General features: G+C 41.5%; 1 protein-coding gene and 1 pseudogene across 3 annotated transcripts in view; one reads left to right on the top strand and one right to left on the bottom strand.

Annotated features, from left to right (window-relative positions):
• The window catches only part of DYM (dymeclin), a 356,068-nt gene that overhangs the window by 122,655 nt on the left and 212,126 nt on the right, over positions 1–21,287 (top strand). The window lies entirely within an intron of this gene.
• Positions 3,039–4,123, bottom strand: LOC125149031 (L-lactate dehydrogenase A chain-like; annotated as a pseudogene).

The raw sequence follows: 21,287 nt of genomic DNA, 5'->3' as shown, positions 1-21,287 counted from the left end.
ATGGATGTTACATGGTAATGTTTAAAAGATAAATTTTGTTTAAAAATTTTTTTTGAAAAAGGCCAGTGACCATATAGTGATTTACAAGTTTACTCAGATTTCTTTTTTTTTTTTAATTTTTTTTTTTTTAACGTCTATTTATTTTTGAGACAGAGAGAGACAGAGCATGAACGGGGGAGGGTCAGAGAGAGGGAGACACAGAATCTGAAACGGGCTCCAGGCTCTGAGCGGTCAGCACAGAGCCCGATGCAGGGCTCGAACTCACGGACCGTGAGATCATGACCTGAGCTGAAGCCGGCCGCCCAACTGACTGAGCCACCCAGGCGCCCCTACTCAGATTTCTTTTTTTTTTTTTTTTTTTTTAATTTTTTTTAACGTTTATTTATTTTTGGGACAGAGAGAGACAGAGCATGAACTGGGAAGGGGCAGAGAGAGGGAGACACAGAGTTGGAAGCAGGCTCCAGGCTCTGAGCCATCAGCCCAGAGCCTGACGCGGGGCTTGAACTCACGGACCGTGAGATCGTGACCTGAGCTGAAGTCGGACGCTTAACCGACTGAGCCACCCAGGTGCCCCCCTACTCAGATTTCTAATGTAACTAAATTATGAAAATATCTGCTCTTTGGTATACACGTTAAAAAAAATTTTTTTTAATGTTAATTTATTTTTGAGAGAGAAAGAGATAGAGTGGGAGCAGGGGAAGGACAGAGAGAAAGGGAGACGCAGAAAGTGAAGCAGGCTCCAGGCTCTGAGCTGTCAGCATAGAGCCCGACGCGGGGCTCGAACTCCCGAACCATGAGCTCATGACTTGAGCCGAAGTCAGCTGCTTAACCAATTGAGCCACCCAGGTGCCCCCAGTATACACATTTATAATAGAGATTTCAGATAGTCACTGGAAGAATTACTAATTATGCTGAATATTTAATATTGGGAGAAAGAAAAACATAACAGTTATTTAGTTTTCTTTTGGTTCTATCCTTAACTTCTTTGACCTTGTCTTTTCTTATATTTTCAAGCTTTTTACTTGCCTCTGATGCCTAAAAAAAGAGTTGAAGCAAGGAAGGACTGACCTTGAACTTTCTTGTGTTTTCTCTTTATAAGACAAAGCTGTAATGTGATTATAACCGAGTATTTAATGTTTTGAAGAGCCAACCCTAATTAAATGTGTTCTCCCACACTGCGCTTTCCGTCAAAGTACTGAGGTTTTACACAATAACTTCTGATATATGGCTTTTCCATTTGAATGAGCCATCAAAAATGTTTTTTTTTCCTTTGCTTGCGGTGGTGGGTGTCCCAGCCAAATTGCAAGGCCAAAGTTGTGATTGTGTGTTTAGGCGGATGCTGTCGTAGAGAAATTAATAAAGTAGAATTTGAAGATTAAAACTCCTATCTCTCCCGGTTACTTTTATTGAGAAAGTTATTGAATCCGTTACGACAGGTATGCTATGCAGTGGTTGTAATTTATTTTATGTGATGGTTATTTTTCTCTTCAGTTTTGGCTTTTTCTGGGCTGACTCATTGCGAGAAAGAAAAACTACCGTAAGAGAAAAAGTATGTGGCCCTCAGAAACAGGCATAGTTGTGAAAACATTTCCAATGAAAGCGCTTTGAACTTTCAAGAAAAGGAAGTGCTTTGTAAATAAACAATAATTACATTCTCAGTTCATTTTTACTTGGAATGATTTGGTAGATTTTATATACCAGGTGAAAGAATGGCTTTTTTTTTTTTTCCACCCTCCTTTATTTTCAGGACTGAAACTAATTTTGTGGCTTATAAAGTAGAGTTAATTTCATTTTGCTGGTTCCTTGTGGTGGCTCCTTGCAGGGATACATGGAGTAGATAGGTCAGTATCCGCAATCCAAATGCCTGTGTGCAGTTGTAGGGTGGGAACAGGAGCGATTTCACTTTTTTTTTTTTTTTCAACGTTTATTTATTTTGGGGACAGAGAGAGACAGAGCATGAACGGGGGAGGGGCAGAGAGAGAGGGAGACACAGAATCGGAAACAGGCTCCAGGCTCTGAGCCATCAGCCCAGAGCCCGACGCGGGGCTCGAACTCCCGGACCGCGAGATTGTGACCTGGCTGAAGTCGGACGCTTAACCGACTGCGCCACCCAGGCGCCCCGCGATTTCACTTTTAATTGCTCTCTGCAAAAAAGTATTTCCGGTTTTAGACTTTCTAAAAGGTGTTTCCTAAATGATATTCATTGGAAGTAGTATGGTGTCAAACTACAGTTTTGGCTTCTCTCGTATTATCCTTGTAATTTGCTGACCACCGTGCCTGAAATGGCCGTGAAAGTCAGTGTGCCAGCCCTCTGTGCTCGTTTCCTTCTTAATAGTTGTGAAGGGAAGATCGGGGCCTCTTTTCTGTCACAGAGAGTTGGGAAGCAAATTCATTCGTATTCACCAGGAAGGTTATAGAATAAAGCAGTCAGTTTCTTTTCTTTTCTTTTTTTTTTTCACTGTTCGAAGCTTATTTGATATTTTAGTTGCTTGGTGTGACACTTAAGATAGTTGGTTGCATCGTTTGTAGGTAGATCTTTCTTTTTACATCATATGGCAACGTTCACTATGTTCTGACTTACACAGTACACAAAATAAGATCCTTTAGAGCAGTTATGCACAATACATGCAATGCTGAATTTAAACATTGGGTCCCAGGATGTGATTGGCTGGAGAAAACAAAAGTTGCACGAGGCATGTTGGGTGAAGGATCCAGAAGTAAGTCATACAACACACAGTAAATACACATCTGGTTTGAATAGCGAACTGCAGCATATTCATTATGGGCGGTGGTGTCTCTGAGGCAGTGGAACTGTTTCACGTTAACCGACTTAGGACGACGCAAGATGGGTACCATCCAGCGTCAGGATGTAGCCGCAAGGCTTGGTGAAACCATTCCTATTTGTAACTTAGGAAACTGACATTTTTCCTAGGCCATTTTTAACGTTTTTACTTGAATAACAGAACACGATATACACAACCTCCAAGTAAAAATCCCATTGTAGTCTAGACGGTGATGTGGTACAACATTAAAAGACTCTAAAACTGCAGCTCTTTTTGGATCCCCCAGAGTGTATCTGCACTCTTCTTCAAACGGGCCACTTCCTCAGGAGTCAGGGTCACCTTCACAGCGTCTGAGATTCCATTCTGTCCCAAGATGCAAGGAACACTAAGGAAGACATCATCTTTTGTTCCATAGAGACCTTAATCATGGTGGAAATCGGATGCACCCGCCTAAGATTCTTCATTATACTTTCTGCCAAATCTGCCCCAGACAGTCCAGTGGCCCAGGAAGTGTAGCCTTTCAGTTTGATCACCTCATAGGCACTGTCAGCCACCTGTTTGTGAACCTCTTTCCACGGTTCCTTATCTGCATCAGTGCCTGAGTCAGGGTGCAGATTCTTCAGGGAGACACCAGCAACATTTACTCCACTCCATACAGGCACACTGGAGTCTCCATGCTCTCCAAGGACCCACCCATGGCAGCTTACCGGGTGAACTCCCAGCCTTTCCCCCATTAGGTAACGGGACCGGTGAATCCAGATTGCAACCACTTCCAATAACACGGTTTTTGGGAAAGCCGCTGATCTTCCAAGCCGCATAGGTCAAGACACCCACTGGATTGGAAACAACAAGCAACTTGCAGTTTGGGCTGTATTTTACAATATTAGGAATGATGAACTTAAAGCTGGTCACATTGCACTGGAGCAAATTAAGACGGCTCTCTCCCTCCTGCTGACGTGCCCCAGCTGTGATAATAACCAGCTTGGAGTTTGCAGTCACATTATAGTCTTTGCCAGAGAGTTTTTGGTGTTCTGAGGAATAGGCTGCCGTGCTGGAGATCCATCATCTCTCCCTTCAGTTTGTCTTCCATGACGTCAACAAGAGCAAGTTCACCTGCCAAGTCCTTCATTAAGATACTGACGGCACAAGCCATGCCAACAGCACCAACCCCAACGACTGTAATTTTATTCCGGGGGGTATGGTCTTCCTTAAGAAGATTCTGAATCAGTTGATCCTTGAGAGTTGCCATATCTAATTATCTCTATAACCTTAGACTTAGAAGCAGAAGGAATCGGGAGTGCACCTCGGGCAGGCGGGCGTCGGCAGCATGTGGTGTTGGGTCCCGACTCGGTGGCAGCCTCTCCCATACCAAAGCAGTCAGTTTCAAATGAGATCCTAGGAGTAAGTTTCCAAGGCTTGCTAGAAGTGATTTGATCTGCTTCTAAGACTTCTGTGACAGAATTTATAGTACTGTGAAATTTTAAAATATTAAAGAGTTAAAAAAAATAAGAATATTAAAGCTAGGGAATTTCCATTTTTTGGGAAGGCAAATCTTACTTGAAATATGAAGCAATTAAAATGGATTTGCTTTAAAACTGTTAAATTCTATCACAGTCAAGTGAGTGTAACTTTTATGAAGCAGCTGTTTTAACTTATGTTGATTTCAACATGGCTATTGGAGTAAATTCAAAGGCGACTTGCTGACAGAATTTGTGAATGGTAGTAAAAACGTTCTTAAAGGATAGTTGGTATAGTTTGGGACCACCTTTTACATGAGTAAATAATATTCCAAAGTTTAGTGTTTTGAGTTATTCAAGACTCCCATTTAAAATGTATCTGGAGCTTTGCTTTGAAATACATTAACAAAATAAGCTACACTGATGGGTGAAGGTAGGGATGCATAGATGGGTAGGGATGTTATCACAAATGTAGCAAAATGTTCATGTAACATGGAGGTGGTGGGTATATGGGTATTCACTATATAATCCTTTCAATTTTCCTGTATGTTTGACAGATTTCATAATAAAATGTTGGGGGATGCCTGGGTGGCTCAGTCGGTTAAGCATCCAACTTTGGCTCAGGTCGTGATCTCACAGTTTGTGAGTTCAAGCCCTGTGTCGGGGGCTCTGTGCTGACAGCTCGGAGCCTGGAGCCTGCTTCAGCTTCTGTGTCTCCCTCTCTCTCTCTCTCTCTCTCTGCCCCTCCCTCGCTCACACTCTGTCTCTCTCTCAAAAATAAACAAACATTAAAAAAAAAATTTTTTTTTTAATGTTGTAAAAAGAACAGAATCACTGTGAGGATGAGTTAGTGTTGTAAATTTCAGCTTGTGCATTAACAAGCTGTATCTTTGCTCCTGAGCCTTTTAGAATTGTTAGGTAAGATTCTGAAGAATGTGGAAGTAGACCAGACCTGGGTTTAAACCCTTTCCCGTAAGTAATCTAATTATCTCTATAACCTGTGAAAGTTTTATATCTCTCTAAGCCTTTCCCTGTCTATAAAAATGGAACGATGATTCCTTGCGGAATTATGGTAAGTATCTTTCGTTTTTCTGCTTTTGTGAGCCAGACCCTGGTCCTCAAAGGCTTATTGAATCCAGTTGGATGAATAGTGGGGAGAGAAAGGGAGGTATAATTCATTGGTGCTTGGGAGTCTCCAGATTCACTTCCACAAGGCCATAGAGGTTCCATACTTGACAGAGGCCAGGCGAAAGAAAGGGAGGGAGAGAAGCAGCTAGAAATCTTCCCCAGCGGGATGGTGAGTTGGAAGCTTTTGGCATCAGATCTGAGCTAGAAACTGGACCCTGCCTTCTGCTAGTTGTGTCACTTTGATTAAGTTACTTAAACTTCATCGAACCCTAATTCCCTCAGTTTAAAAATAGAAGCTAGAACATCATTTACCCTGTGGGCTTCTGTTACATTTAAATAACATATATATGACAAGTAGTGAGTAAGTGTTTAGAACATGATAAGTGCTGAAAGCAAATGCCATTTACCCTTTATCGTCCTCATCTTTCCCCCCTCCCATCTGTGTCACTTTCTCCACTTTTCCAAACACCGTTTATTTTTGTCTTTCGTGTTTCGTGTTCCCTCAGCCTTTCTGCTGACAAAATTAAGGCTATTGCCTCCCCTTTTCTAGATGATTGAAAAGGATGATACGCAGATCCAGCAGCAACCTCCTTAGCATCCCTGGCCATAACTTTGTCAAATTGGAAGCCTGGCTAGCTATCAGTACTGTTTTCCAGGCCATTTGGTGCAAAAGCAAGCCAAGTTGAGATCATTTTGCAATTAAAAATTTCATAAGCTGCTGAGTCACATATTTTCATAGTCTGACATATTATGCTTCCAGTGGCTCCTGATGCTATGGATTGAGGGTAAGGGTTGGAACATTTTAAATTCGTCTTTTTAAAACTCTTCCTAATAATATTTCTGTGCCTTGGTAATATTGGTCAATTCTTACCCCCCGGCTTGTTTATCTTAGAAAGTATAGAGAGACTGACAGATACCAACTTTAAGAGAGGAGGTCTTTTCAATAGTAGTTATTCTAAAGTATAAAGCTTTCCAGGAATATTTCTAAAAGTAAAAACAATTCTGCCCATTTACATATTTATACCGCTTAAGAGATGGTGCTGTTTGGGTAAATAACAGTTTGTGGGTCCATCTATTGTTTATGTTCTGAGATCCGTTTGATTTTGAGACGGCCCCAGTTTGCTCCACTACCCTTGGAGCCTTCCTACCCGAGCAGGAAGCCTGTGGAACCATGGTTGCATCTGCTAGAGAGCCGACCGGAAGCAGAAAGAAAACTGCCTTCTCCGTTCTTGTCCACTTCCAGTCTCATTGTCTGCTCTAATCTGAAGCCAGCAGGCAAAGGAGTTTGGAAAATAAGAGTTTGCGGGTTTTGGCCCCCTGCACTACTGATCATAGGTGAGAGCAGGGTGGAAATGAGAGCAACAGACATTAAATGGTACTAGTGTGATCCTTATTCTACAGACGTTATGTAATTTTCATTAAGTCACACAGCTGGTAGGTGGGAAGACTGGACTTTAAGATTACGTGTAGCTTCAAAACCAGTGATGTTTTCCTGATACCATCTATTGTTGTCCATACTCCGTGCTGTATGTGTGTAATATGTATATTCCTGTGTGTGTTTATAAAAATGTTTAAAACATTACAGCACAAAGAGCGTTAGAAGTAATGAATATTTAAACAGATAAGCTATAATTCTACCACGGTGTGACAAATCAGCTGTTGCCATTTTTTCTCATTCTTTTTCAGTTCTTATCCTTGTGTACGTATATATTTGCATATAGCAAATTAGATGTTAAAGCAGGAGAGATTTAAGATGTGCCAATAAATACCAGGTTTTATTTTGTCGTTAGGGTACATTATGAAAATAAAATAGCATTACTATATACTTGCAAAGTTTGATTTCCAGTGAGGAAAGGTGTGGCTTAAATCCAAGCTGTTACTTTCGTTAATTTCATAGCTGACTTGGTCAAATCAGGAAGCAGGCAAATTCTTGCTGTGTAGAAGCTGAAGTTATTAACCCTTTTCTTTTGTGGTATGATTAATAGCATGTGCTTTGAGGCTTCCTGTTGCTTATATTAACAACAACAAAAAGGATGTCTTGGTTAAGTGTACCAGTGTTCCTGCCAGTTCTCAAGTTGTTCATAAAGCCCACTGGTTATCTGGACACACTTGTTTCCCCTGAGCTGAGTTACAGAAAGGGCTCAGAAAGGCAGGGTATGTTCAGCACACTAGCTGTTCCATCATCTCAGATGGAAGGGGCATGTTTAGGGGGCATTGCAAAGGATTTATTCGAATATGGTATGACACTGACTGCTAGTTTGTCTCTTCCCCCATATCAGCGGACTACACGGATGCCGAGAATAGATCACATTTCTCAGAACCTTTTGCAACCATATATAGTCTGCATTCTGGCCAAGGGAATGTAAGCAGAAGTGATATGGGCAAACTTGCAGGTAGAGTTCTTTTTTTTTTAAGTTTATTTATTTATTTTGAGAGAGAGAGAGGCAGAGAGGAGAGAGAGAGAATCCCCAGCAGGCTCGGTACCATCAGCATGGAGCCCGATGTGGGGCTCGAACTCACGAACTGTGAGCCTGTGAGCCCAAGTCAAGGGTGGGACACTTAAGCGACCGAGCTACCCAGGCACCCCAACAGGTAGAGTTCTTAAAGGGAATGCGTGTACTTACCTCTGTCCTGCTGACTTGAATGAAAATGTGATGGCTGGGGCTGGTGTAGCCATATCGGACCATGCGTGACACTTAGGAATGCAGACTATACGTAGTAGAGCCACAAGAGAACATCACAGAGCAAAATGCAACTACTTTGGGACTTTTATTGAAGCCATTATTACACGGGTCTGTTACTTGTAATTTACCCGATCCTGACTTACCCCTGGGTGGTGATATATAGTGGATGCAGACAAGGCAGTAGTATAATAAATTAGGCGTCTAGGATGGGTGGTTTGTAGGGTTTCTCATCAGAACTTCACAGTGACCAGAAAACCGTGGGATGAGGCGGAGCCCTGTATCTCTCCCTCTCTGCGTACCACTTTTTGTCCTCAGTCTCCCAGCATTTTTGCTATATTCTACACAAACTGCAGCGTGTAAGTGCAGAACAAAAGAAAGAACGAAAACAGTTACAGAAAGAATCTTTTGTTGTTGTTAAGCAGATCTCGAATTCTGCCAATCGTAGTAATTCACGCATTGATGAGATAGCAACCAGAGCTATTAATAGTGCTTTTTTTAGCCTAGTTACAATAGCTGAGGCAAGTGAGTACATAACCTTAAGGATGGAGGAGTTTGTCGGAAGCTGCTTGGCCCACGCCCAGGTTTTATAGTTTATCTTCTCAATTAATGCACGTTTAAGTACTCCTTCTGTGAGCATATCCGTGCTTGTTTCATTTCTGTTAAGATGGAATTATTTGCCAGTTCATGGACTTAATTAACTTCCTTGGAATCTTTTGTGTAAAATTAATAGTTCAGGAAAAAGTAGCATGTCTGTTTTCTGACCTTATTTGTTGACCTTTCTGATGTGCTTATTCCTAGCACATCATGGACCATCTCTCTAGGAGTTCATGCATCCCAGTTGGAGAAGTGGCATATGTGTGATTTGAGCCTCATGGGGTCTCTTAGCACACTGGCTGTTTCTCTCTCTCCTCTTTTAGTGATATGATACATTGCAAAAAGCCTGAAACCTGGATTTAACCTTGTTAGTTATCTGACCTAGGGGTGGTTATGGAGATCCTTAAACCTCTCCTTTCTGGTGGCTTGTGTGATCGGCAATTTTATTGTGTTGCGTTATGTCTCTGCGGTTCTCTTCGGAAATTCCTGTCCCTCATATATTGGACCTTCTTGTTCTGTTCTTCCAATCTCTCTCTCTCTGAGAATTCTACTTCTTGGCATTCGGCTAATTTCCGATTTATGTTTTAGTTCACTAATTTTCCTGCTGTACTTAATCTTCTGTGAGATTCTTTCACGGAAGTTTTCTAATGTGTGAGTTATAACATAGGTACAATAAAGTACCTAGCTGGGGGAGGAGGGAAGCAAGGGCATGGGGGTGGTGACGGACGTTGAAAAAGTGATGGAGACCCGATCAGGTCCAAAACGGTTTGAGTCTGGTATTCCATGGAGGAGGTGACCTGGAAAGCTGGGCGATAGTAACCAGAGCGGGGAATGCAGGAATTCAGAACTGTAGTGGTGGTGCAGTTAGAACCTGTAGGCGGGGTGCGGCCATGGGAGTGGCTCATTGAGGTAGGATAGAGGAAGTGAATCAGCAGATCAGGGCCTCTGAGGCTTACTGTTGGGTGGCTTGACTGAGAGTAGGTTGAAATTTTTAAAATGAGGACCGGAGTAGTGTCGAGAGAGAGACGGGGTCAGTGCTCACATTACTGGAAGATGAGCAGAAGTGACAATGTTGTCTGTAGATGACTATAGCAAGAAGGACTGATGGGATGTCTGAAGGTCGCGGGAATGTGTGGAGAGAGGTAGTTGGGAGGCGGTAATGAGTCTGTGGTACATGGGCTGTGGAGAGAGAAAAAGTGAGTCATCGCTTGAAACGTCTTCTGAGAAAGAACTGTCCTCAGGGGACACCCAGGTTTCTGTGATATCTGAGGCATTCAGAGAGATTGAACTTGAAAGCGTAGAGGCTCCCCCCCCCCCCCCGCCAAAAGACCTGGGTTCCAGAGGGCTAGTAGAAGGATCTGGATGGCGAGAGCTATTTAAGTGACGTGCCGAACCATATGGCGAGGAGCCCAGGTGTGATAGAGCTTCAGACCTTTTTGCTGCTCTGGGTAAACAGGGACGCAGGGCATAATGCAGTTCGTCCTGACGAGCTTTTAGGGGAAGGTGGGTGATCAGTTCCAGTTGTGGCTTTTGGCGGTTTGTCCTGGTGAGGCTTTGGCCTCACGGCCCCGGAAGGAGGTGTCTTATCTGAGGGACTCAGAGCTCCGTGAGCCTCCGTTGCGTCCCGCTGGGTGGCTGTGGCCCGGCGCGGGGAAGTGTGCCTTGGTGGCGGGGTGGTCTTCCCAGTTGTGCGTCACTGTGTTCTGGAGGGTTAACCAGAGAGCCCGCAACCATCTTAATTGGTCATTTGGAAGCCAGTGTAACAAATTTATAACTCAGAAAGGTTAAAGTGCATCACTTAAGGCCATGACCAATTCAAAACAAAACGGGGAGCGCAGGAATGGCAAACGCCTGTCGTGCGTGCCTGGGTGCACATCGCTTGTCCGGGCATAAGGAGCTTGGTAGCACAAACAGGCATTGCATAGCAGCTACTGGAAAGAAGACTTGGGATTTCCTGTAAGCTCTGGCGGTCCTTTTTTCTAGTTTATGAAAGCCAATTACGGGATCCCATAACTGATTTAGTACATTCGTAATGGGTCAGTATTAACCGTAGGTACACCTGAAAATGAATATGGGATAATTGTCATTCTTTTGTGTGAACATCAGAAAAGACTTGAATTCTTGGCCCGCCTGGGGCCCTTCAGAATCGGGCAGTGGGTCGAGCATTCCTGGAGAAGCGCTGTCCTGCGGCCCCCGCCCTCGTAGCCTGTCCTCTCTTTCCAGCCTTGTCTCACTCCACATTGCCGACTGAAGCGCTAGGAACACAGAAGGGCCGTGCTTGACCAGCTTTGTGTGATAGCGTTCCGTGCACTGAAGATGCCTTCCTGCTCTCCACCTGCATGCAGATCTGTCACTCACCTGCACGCCCCAGGTCACAGGAAGCAGCTTTGGGAGGCTCTCCTGGGAACGCGCTGGCAGAGTGAGCGCTTTCTTCCCACGCGACTGTGTAACACTCTCACTACACGGTGTTAGAATGACATTCCTGCCCGCCTCCTCTCTCAGGGTTGTGGGCACCCTGAATGTAGTGCCATCAATTTATTCATTGAAGGAGCTGGGCACACTTGCTAGAGAGAGAATTTGGAAAGGGGCGCCTGGGTGGCTCGGTCAGCTGAGCGTCCGACTTCGACTCAGGTCATGATCTCGCTGTTCTCGAGTTCGAGCCCTGCGTCAGGCTCTGGGCTGACAGCTCGGAGCCTGGAGCCTCTTCGGATTCTGTGTCTCCCTCTCTCTCTGCCCCTCCCCTGCTTGTGCTCTCTCCCTCTCTCTCTTTCTCTCAAAAATAAACGTTAAAAAAAAAAAAGGATAATTTGGTAAATGTTTATTCACCATAAGAAAGGGGCAAAATGCCTAGGAGAGATGATGGTTCCTTAGGGGGAAATCAAGAAAATACACATGCATTACCAAGATGAACAGAAGCAGAAGGTTGAAGAACAAAAAAAAAAACCCCCAATCCGTGCAAAAACAAAAAATGAAAATATATAGGGTTCTCTGGATGAGGTTGAAAAGTGAGAGAGAAGTCGGGCGAGATAATTGGGGTACAGACTCATTTGTGAAGCACAGAATGCTGTTCCTGGTAGCAAATCGATCGAATTTAGGCCTGTTATATCCCAGGTACGGGAGACCTGATCTATGTTAGGATTTCAATTTGTAATTCATGGCTAAGACCAGGGGCCGCCTTTATTGTTTGGGAGCCAGAGAGGCAGTGCGGGCAGTGGGTGAGAGTATTTGCTTTAGACTGAGAGCAACTTGGGTGCTAAGGAACTGAGGCTTTCTGAGTTTAATCTGCCTGTAAAATTGGGTGAATGATAATAATGCTTGGTTTGGTTTTAATGTGGTAATTAGTAGAGATCGTCATTAAATGGCAAAAACTGCTTTTTTCTTCCTCTTTAGATTCCCTGTCTTCTGTTATCCCCCGCCTTCAACACTTTCTGGAGTATGGTAGTCTTCAAACATTATTGATCATCCACCCCATTGATACAACCTTTTATAGCAGCCCCCTAATTTAAGTGAATTGATTCATAAATTATATAGTGCATTGTTAAACTAATGTGTCACGTACATTATAAGACATCTATAAATCGACATCTTCCAAAGAATACAATTAAAAATTTTTTTAACATATTTAAAATTGTGTTTATTAATAAGAAGAAAATCTTTTTGATATTACAGAAAATATTAATAATCATCCTGATGAGTGTTTCAATGTCTTGCTAATCACGATGGTTTCACAGTGTCATTATATAATATCTCAAGGAACCGTAGATATTTATAGCCATTTCACTTTTTAATTTATTTTTTTTAACATTTATTCATTTTTGAAAGGCAGAGAGAGACAGAGCGCGGATGGGGGAGGGGCAGAGAGGGAGGGAGACACAGAATCCGAAGCAGGCTCCAGGCTCCAAGCTGTCAGCACAGAGCCCGACATGGGGCTCAAACCCACGAACTGCAAGATCGTGACCTGAGCCGAAGTTGAATGCTTAACCGACTGAGCCACCCAGATGCCCCTTGCTGAGCATTTACATCTTGGGAACCTATTGGATTCGTGAATTAAATGAATTTAATATTCCAAATATTTATGGATGGATGTCCTCATTTTAAAGATTCTAGTTTCCTAGTGCCTTCCAAGTTCCCATCCTATTCTTTGATGGTAGATGTCTTTAAGGCATTTAAAAATTCATTTTAGTTTTTAAATTTTTTAAATGTTTTTATATGAGAAAGAGGGAGAGAGAGAGAGAGTGTGAGTGGGAGATGGGCAGAGAGAGGGGGAGACACAGAATGTGAAGCAGGCTCCAGGCTCTGAGCTGTCAGCACAGAGCCTGATGCAGGCCTCAAACTCCTGAACCATGAGATCATGACCTGAGCCGAAGTCAGGCATTTAACCGACTGAGCCACCCAGGCGCCCCTAAAAATTCATTTTAAAATTGAAATGATCAGAGTTTTGAGAAGAAACTCCTTCCGTCTTTCCATCAATGTCATTTTCAACCAGGGAGTAGTAACAGATTCTCAGTTTATAATTCCCAGAAAAGTAACACTTGGAGACCTACATGGAAAAAATGGTGGCTACCGAAGGTAGGAATAAATCTATATTGTTTATTACATCTGCACTTATTTGATTTATATTTACTCCTTCACAAGTGGAAGCTGAATGCTAATGTGAGTAATCAGTCTAAGATTTTACTGGGTAGAAACTTATTGGTAGATTCCAAATGGATTCTCTTTGGTTACTGATACTGTTTATTTCCTGTGTTTTTTGAGGATTGATCCTACAGTTAATCTAGGTAGTTTCTGACAAAATCTCATGCATAATTCAGACTTTAACCTTGATTTTTATTTGGAGAAGGTAAAGAATTTCATATGAATATTTTTACCTAAAAAGTAAATTTGAGGCGCTTGGGTGGCTCAGTCAGTTAAGTGTCTGACTTTTGATTTCGGCTCAGGTCATGATCTCGTGGCTGATGGGATCGAGCCCTGCATTGGGTTTTGCGCTGACAGTACAGAGCCTGCTTGGGATATTCTCTCTCTCTCTCTCTCTCTCTCTCTCTCTCTCTCTCTCTTTCTTTTTGTGATGGTCAAAGTATTCCTTCTGGGATACAGGATGGGGTAGTAATATCATGTTGTTTTGTCTTAGGAAAACTGAATTTGACTCAAAATTGTTTTAGGAACTAGCAGTCACCAGATATTCTAAGAGGGCTTTAAATGTAAACACATGTAATAAAGCGAAACTATTAGTGACCCCCCCCCCCAATCACCTAGTATTATAGTATGACTGGATGTAGTTCAAGATTGTGTACGTTGCTCTTTTATGTTCATTTTAAAATGAAAAAATAATTGCTAGGGATCATGTTTTCTTAACATAAATTTGGTTACAGAGATAGTCACTTGACGACTATGCCCTTTAATAAAGATAGAACATCAAGTATGATTTTTTCCTCATTAATCCAATATTTGAATATATTTCTTTTAAGAAGTATTGTTCTAAGGATACCCCATGAACTTTTTGCGGATTTTAGGATTTCTTTCACTACATGCTCAGTTTAGAAATCAAAGCATTCTAATGAGGAAAACAAATCACTTTTAGTTCCAGTAAACAAAGACAACCACTTTGAGCACTGTGGGATATGCTTACCATCATCATCTTACAAAAAAGGATGCATACTTTGTTTTGTTTTGTTTTGTTTTTGTAGTAGTTAACATTTTTATTCTTAGTGGTAACATACAGAAAAATACACCGATGAAGTGTAGTTCAATTCATTATGATAGAGTGAATGGACATGTATGTAACTGCTGGTCAGTCAGATCAAGTAATTCTAGCACCCCAAAACTCCTCTCACACACTCACCTGACCTCTCTCCCCTCCCAACTGCAAAGGAAACCACTATCCCAACATCTAGTGCTGTAGTTTCGTCTGGCTTTGAAATTTATATAAATGGGATCGTATGCTGTGTATTCTTTTGTGTCTTCCTTCTTTTGCTTACTTGTAAAATTGATCTGTGGTTTTGCATGACGTATAGTTTGTTCATTTTTATTACGTAGTATTCCGTTTTAAGACGATCTCACATTTACCCATTCTACTGTAATATGTATTTGATATTTCCAACCTTTGGCTATTAAGACAATGCTATGTACATTTGTGTACCTGTCTGTGCACACATGTAAACATTTTGTTGGTCCACTCGTAAAATAATTAGTGGAATCGCTGGGTTCTAGTTGTGCCTCATTCACTTATATTGGTTACAAGTAAACTGTTTTCCAAATTATTGATTTGCCCCAGTTTACAGTCTCACTGCAGTAAATGAGAGTTCTACTTGCTCCACATCCGTGCCAACATGTTTTTGGAGAGGGTAAGGTGGAGTCAAGTTTATTGAGATATAATTTATATACAGTAAAAGTTGCTTCTGCTGTGTCTAGTTTCATTTTAGCAATTATGTGCAGTTATGCAAAAACCACCGTCATTAAGATATTGAGCATTTCCATCAAGGTCGAGACTTTGTAGTTGGACCCCCAACAACTGGCCCTCCACTATAGTTCTGTGAGGCAGACGTCCACCACTTTACATCCATAATCCGTTCATGAAAATCAGACATTCTGCCGAAAGTGCTAGTCTGGAGCCTATTTGCCATTATTTTAAATTAAAAAAATTATAATGTGATAATGACCCAACATATTCAGCCAGTTAAAAAAAATTTTTTTTTCATGTTTGTTTATTTTTGAGAGAGAGAGCACGAGCAGGGGAGGAACAGAGAGAGAAGGAGAGAGAATTCCAAGCAGGCTCCACTGTGTCAGCATGGAGCGCAGAGGGGCTCAATCCCACGAACTGTGAGATCATGACCTGAACCAAAATCGAGAGCTGGATGCTCAACCGACTGAGCCACCCAGGCACCCCTACTCAGCCATTTTTTTAAGGCACACCAAATGCCTGTGTTTAAGAAAGAAACTAGTGGGTTTTTTTTTTTTTGAATATAAAATGCTTAAAACATGGCTTCCTGATCAAGTAATGATCGCAAGTGAACAGGTGTTTTGTGAATAGTAGCATCTCTTCCATTCTAGTCATTTTGCTCCCTTTGCCAGAATTTTAACGCATTTTCAACTTTTGCCTCTCTGTTAACACTTTGGCAAAACCAAGGGCTCAGTGTGGAAGGGCTTATGGGAAACCACTTTAGTTTGTGTGCCCAGTGGGAGAGAATGGCTCACACCGAGCAGGACACAGTGATGCTCTCTTAGCATCGATAACACCTGAGGCATACATCTAATTTTTTACACTCAGTTCAGCTTTAAAAAGTCAACAATTTTGTCATACCAGTTATATTGGTAATTAGACCTGTCCCCTCCCTCACATTTTTATTGTTAACAGATAAATAATCTTGAGTCCATACTTTTAAAAGATTGAATCATCAACACCAGATTTGTTCTTTTAGTTTATTTCCGTGCTTACTAGTTTTAGTTAGATACATCTTATTTTAAGAGTTTATTTGGAAGACCTGAGTGAGGGATACAATTAAAAAACTTGGGAGACCATCCTTAATTTGCTTTTTTAGAACAGAAGGAAACATACTGTAACTTTCCCTTATTTTTCTGGTGGAGAGAGATTTTGTTTGCCAACAGGAGAATGCAATTCCACTAAGATTCTTGGGTCACAGATCAGAGACTTGGATCAGCAAAAAGAAATGAACTTTTGGAAGAATTCTGGTCCAACATCATGGGCCAGTTTAAACTACAATGTAGGCAGTGGCAGGCAGCCTCCCTTCTCCCTATAAGGAAAGGCCGCCCTGCAGTGATATTTGCCAGGGCAGGGAGGAGGGATGTGTGTGGTGAGGGCAGGCGGGGCTGCACTAGCTTCTTAATAAAAACTTAGTGTGTCTGACGTTGCACGCAGCTTCTCAGCCCCCTTTGGGAAAACCCGAAAGGGGCAAAAAAATAAGAGTGGAGTTGTGCCGTGAGACGTTTGTGAAATTTGTTCCAGGGGCGGTCAGCTCTTACTTCTTCTAGTCGCAAAGATGCGCAGCTGTGAAGAGAATCTGCAAAACAAACAAACAGAAAAACAAAACAAAACAAAAAACCCCACTTATCTTTTACCTGGGAGAGCGCTCGGTGATTATTTTTCTTGCAGATTGAACTTCCTGATTGGGTTTTTCTTTGCCTGAGATCCTGGAACACACAGCGGTGGAGGCAGGGGTACACTGTCCCGAGGCATACTCTGAGTGGAAGGAAGTGACTGGAAGCTTTTTATAATGTTAAGATAAACAACAAGTCAGTCCCAAAGCAAATAATGTTTGACTGCTGGTTGCGCTTTCTTAAACGATTCTGAATCTCTTATGAAATGTTTCACATTCCGCAACTGTTCACATGAACATTGCTTTGAATCAGTGTAAGTTTGTGATGTGTAATGATGAATTATTAGTTGATATTTTTTATTCAAATATCTAAGTTTTCCTAATGCAAAGCAGGGAGCACAGTGCTAGACAGAAATTTTACGGTCTTTGTCAATCATCTTAAGATCTTTCCTACGTTAAAAAAAACATCCTTTGGGTAATTTCTCTTCCTGGGCCTCAAGTTTGCTTGTGCCTACACTGGGGGTTCGTACTGGGCGTTCTGTGCATGCTGAGCGTCCCTGCATGTTCCTTTGGGGACCTCCAAAACGTGGGCAGGAATACCCCCACTGGAATAGAAAAGTCATTCCAGTGAATCATAGAAAATGTTTGAGATTTGCAGGACCACAATTATGTAAGAAGTGATATACTGATAGGGATCCATGTGGTAGTTTTATATCGTGTGTTTACTCAAAAATGTAAAATATTAGAAGTGAACAGATGGTCACACTGAACTGTTGACGGTTTATAAAAAGGAAGTGAAAAGTATCTACCTGTGTTAGTTCTGGGAAAATGACATTTCCCAGTTTTGTTTATTTGCCATCCATTTAACATTTCTTTACCAGAGCATTTAATTTCTTTAACAGAGGTGTTCGTTAAAAATGTCATCTGCTCGTTATAACAGGTAATCAAAATAAAAACCTAGATGAGTACAAAGACTAAAATATCACGACCATTGCCACCATCCTAGATCTGATCAGTGTTAACGTGTTGGTGTTTATCCCTCCAAAACTGTCAGGAGGTGCTTTTTAAAAATAAAGATCATCGGGCTGTATCCCCTAGCCCAGGTGCATATTGCCTCATATCTTGTGGGGTTGGTGACCAGGAATTTTCTCCCTTCCTTCACTTCTTTCATAATGTTTTTAATTGGAAGTTATGCTTGAATATTGATATGTCCATGTCGTACAAGAGTCGGGAATAAACTGAACGAAATAAGAAACTCCTTCAGGCCACCTTCACTCCTACTCTCCTCTATGATCAGAGAGAATTTCTGTCAAGAGGGCACCCTGCCAGGCACCTGGAGGTGCTTTTACATGCAGAAAGATGTACATTTATAATTTTTTAAACACAAGTGGGGCATGTTGTGTATGTATATACTGTTTTGTGATTTGCACTTCCACTTAATGATGTATTGATAAGGTTTTTCTATATTCTACATATAGAATGTGCCTGTGAGGTCTCTGGCGGTCTGTTTTGTTTGCTTTAAAAAAAAATTTTTTTTAATCTTTATTTTTGAGAGAGAGAGAGCACGAGCAGGGGAGGAACAGAGCGAGAAGGAGACACAAAATCTGAAGCAGGCTCCAGGCTCTGAGCCATCAGCACATTTATTTATTTCTCAAGTTATTTAACATGCAGTGTAATTTTGGCTTCAGGAGTAAAACCCAGTGATTCGTCACTTACATGTAACACCCAGCGCTCATCCCAACAAGTGCCCTCCTCAATGCCCATCACCCGTTTACCCCACTCCCCACCCTCATCAACCCTCAGTTGTTTGTGTTTAAGAGTCTCTTATGGTTTGCCTCCCTTTCTGTTTTTATCTTAATTTTCCTTCCCTTCCCCCACGATCATCTGTTAAGTTTCTCAAATTCCACATATGAGTAAAATCATATGATAGGTCTTTTTCTGACTGACTTATTTCGCTTAATATAATTCCCTCCAGTTCCATCCATGTTGTTTCAAATAGCGAGATTTCATTCTTTTTCATCACCAAGTAGTATTCCATTGTGTGTGTGTGTGTGTGTGTGTGTGTGTGTGTGTACATACATGTACACACACACATATACTACATCTTCTTAATCCATTCATCAGTTGATGGACATTTGGGCTCGTTCTGTGATTTGGCTATTGTTAATAGCGCTGCTATAAATATTGGGGTGCACGTGCCCCTTCGAATCAGCATGTTTGTAAGTGCAGAGCCTGACACGGGGCTCTACCTCACATACTGTAAGATCATGACCTGAGCCAAAATCAAGAGTTGGATGCTTAACCTACTGAGCCACCCAGGCGCTACTGTTCTTTGTATCTTTTTGAATTTTGTTTCTTGCATGACAGAAAGGCTTTCTGAACTCAAGGTTCATACAGGTACTTTTATAATTAAATACTGGGAGAATGATTAAATTCTGTTGTCCCGAAGACATTTCTAGAGTTTTGTCTTTACTCATTTGGAATACTACCTGTATCATAAGGTTCATTCTCAAATATATGTGGTTCTGTTGCTGAACTTGAACTCATTTCTGGTCCATCCAGCTAATTTGTCTACTGCCAGTATCACACTTTTAAATGACCTTAGCTTTATAAAAATTTTGCTGTTTAACCAGGAACATTCCTCCTCAGCAATATTTCTTTTGCACTGTATTACAAAATATTACACAAATTCCTCTTGGTATTTTGGTAGTGATTATCCTGAAGTTTAGATTAATTTACGGGTAGTTTTGCAGTATTGCCTTTTAATCTAGAAATCTACTGTACCTCTGTATTAATTTAGATCTTATACAGCCTTAAGTCTCAAGGTCTGTGGTTATCTGCCCGAAGGTATTACACATTTCTGTTGATTCTTTTTAAAAAAAATTTTTAAATGTTTATTTATTTTTGAGAGAGCACGAGCAGGGGAGGGGCAGAGAGAGAGAGAGGGAGACACAGAATCTGAAGCAGGCTCCAGGCTCTGAGCCATCAGTGCAGAGACTGATGCGGGGCTCTAACTTTTGAACCGGGAGATCATGACTGGAGTTAGAGTTGGACACTTCATCAACTGAGCCACCCAGGTGCCCCTCTTTTGTGTTGATGTTTAAAGATTTTATTGATTCTTGAAGATTGTTTGTTGCTGTGGTGATTGGACTTTGTAATTGTTTGTTGCTCACGTATAGGCAGGTTTTTGATTTTTTATATGTCACTCTTTTAGTTCTAGACTGTACCAAAATCTGTTCATTCTGATAGTGTGTCAGTTGATTCTCTTGATGTTCTAGAGCAGCTGTGTCTGATACAAACGTGAGCCATAGATGCAAACCACACATGTGGTTTAAAAATTTCTGGTAGTCATATTGAAAAAGTAAAAACAAACAGGTGAAGCTTATCTTAACAATACACTTTAATATAATATGTCAAAAATATTATAATGTCAACATGTAATCAGTATTTAAAAATTGGCAAAAAATTTTTTACTTTTGTATTAAGTCTTCAGAATTGAGTATTTTATACTTACAGCATGGTGCGTTTGGGACGAACCACATTTCAAGTGCCCGGTACCCACAGTGGTTGGTGGCTACTCCATTGGACAGTGCACAGTCAGGTTGCTTGCAAATAATTTTGTGTGTGTGTTTACGAGTCTGTCATGGTTTGCCTCCCTTTCTGTTTCTTTCTTATTTTTCCCTCCCTTCCCCCACGATCATCTGTTAAGTTTCTCAAATTCCACATATGAGTAAAATCATATGATAGGTCTTTTTCTGACTGACTTATTTCGCCCCGCCCCCCCGCCCCCCGCCTTGCCTTAACACTTTTGCTTGGAGCACCTGTAGTTCATTGGTGATGTTGGTGATATCCATAGGGGTGTTCTTCTAATGTTTGACCACCGTGGATTTCTGATTAGATGGACTTTAGAATCCAAAGAGGTTACTTTTCTTTTCTAGCTTGTAAGAATTCTTCAAATTAAAAAAAATTTTTTTTTAACTTTTATTCATTTTTGAGAGACAGAGACAGCGTGAGTGGGGGAGGGGGGCAGAGAGAGAGAGAGAGAGAGAGAGAGAGAGAGAGAGAGAGAGAATCTGAAGCAGGCTCCAGGCTCTGAGCTGCCAGCACAGAGCCCAATGCGGGGCTCGAACTCGCTAACTGTGAGATCATGACCTGAGCCCAAGTTGGATGCGGAACTGACTGAGCCACCCAGGCGCCCCAATTTGTAAGAATTCTTAATAGGTTTTAAATTTAATTTTAAAAATTGGCGAGATTATCTTTTCCTCCGTCTTTTTACAGTGAGTAACAAGCATACTTCATTTTATTGTGCTGTGTTTTACTGTGCTTTGCAGATATAGCAGTTTTTATTGTTTGTTTGTTTGTTTTAGGGTTTGTGGCAATCTTGCCTTGAGCAAGTCTGTCCGCACCATTTTTGCAGCCACATTTGCTCACTTTGTGTCTCTGTGTCACATTTTGATAATTCTCACAAGTCTTCAAACTTTTTCATTAATATATTTGTCATGGTGATAATGCGATCAGTGATTACAGCTAGCAGAAAGCTCAGATGATGGTTAGCATTTTTTAGTAATAAAGTATTTTTTAATTAAGGTA

Source organism: Prionailurus viverrinus, chromosome D3 (genome assembly GCF_022837055.1).
Source record: "Prionailurus viverrinus isolate Anna chromosome D3, UM_Priviv_1.0, whole genome shotgun sequence".
In the NCBI taxonomy this organism is placed as follows: domain Eukaryota; kingdom Metazoa; phylum Chordata; class Mammalia; order Carnivora; family Felidae; genus Prionailurus; species Prionailurus viverrinus.
The sequence above is the reverse complement of the archived record's forward strand: the minus strand, read 5'-3'. Positions and strand labels throughout refer to the sequence as shown.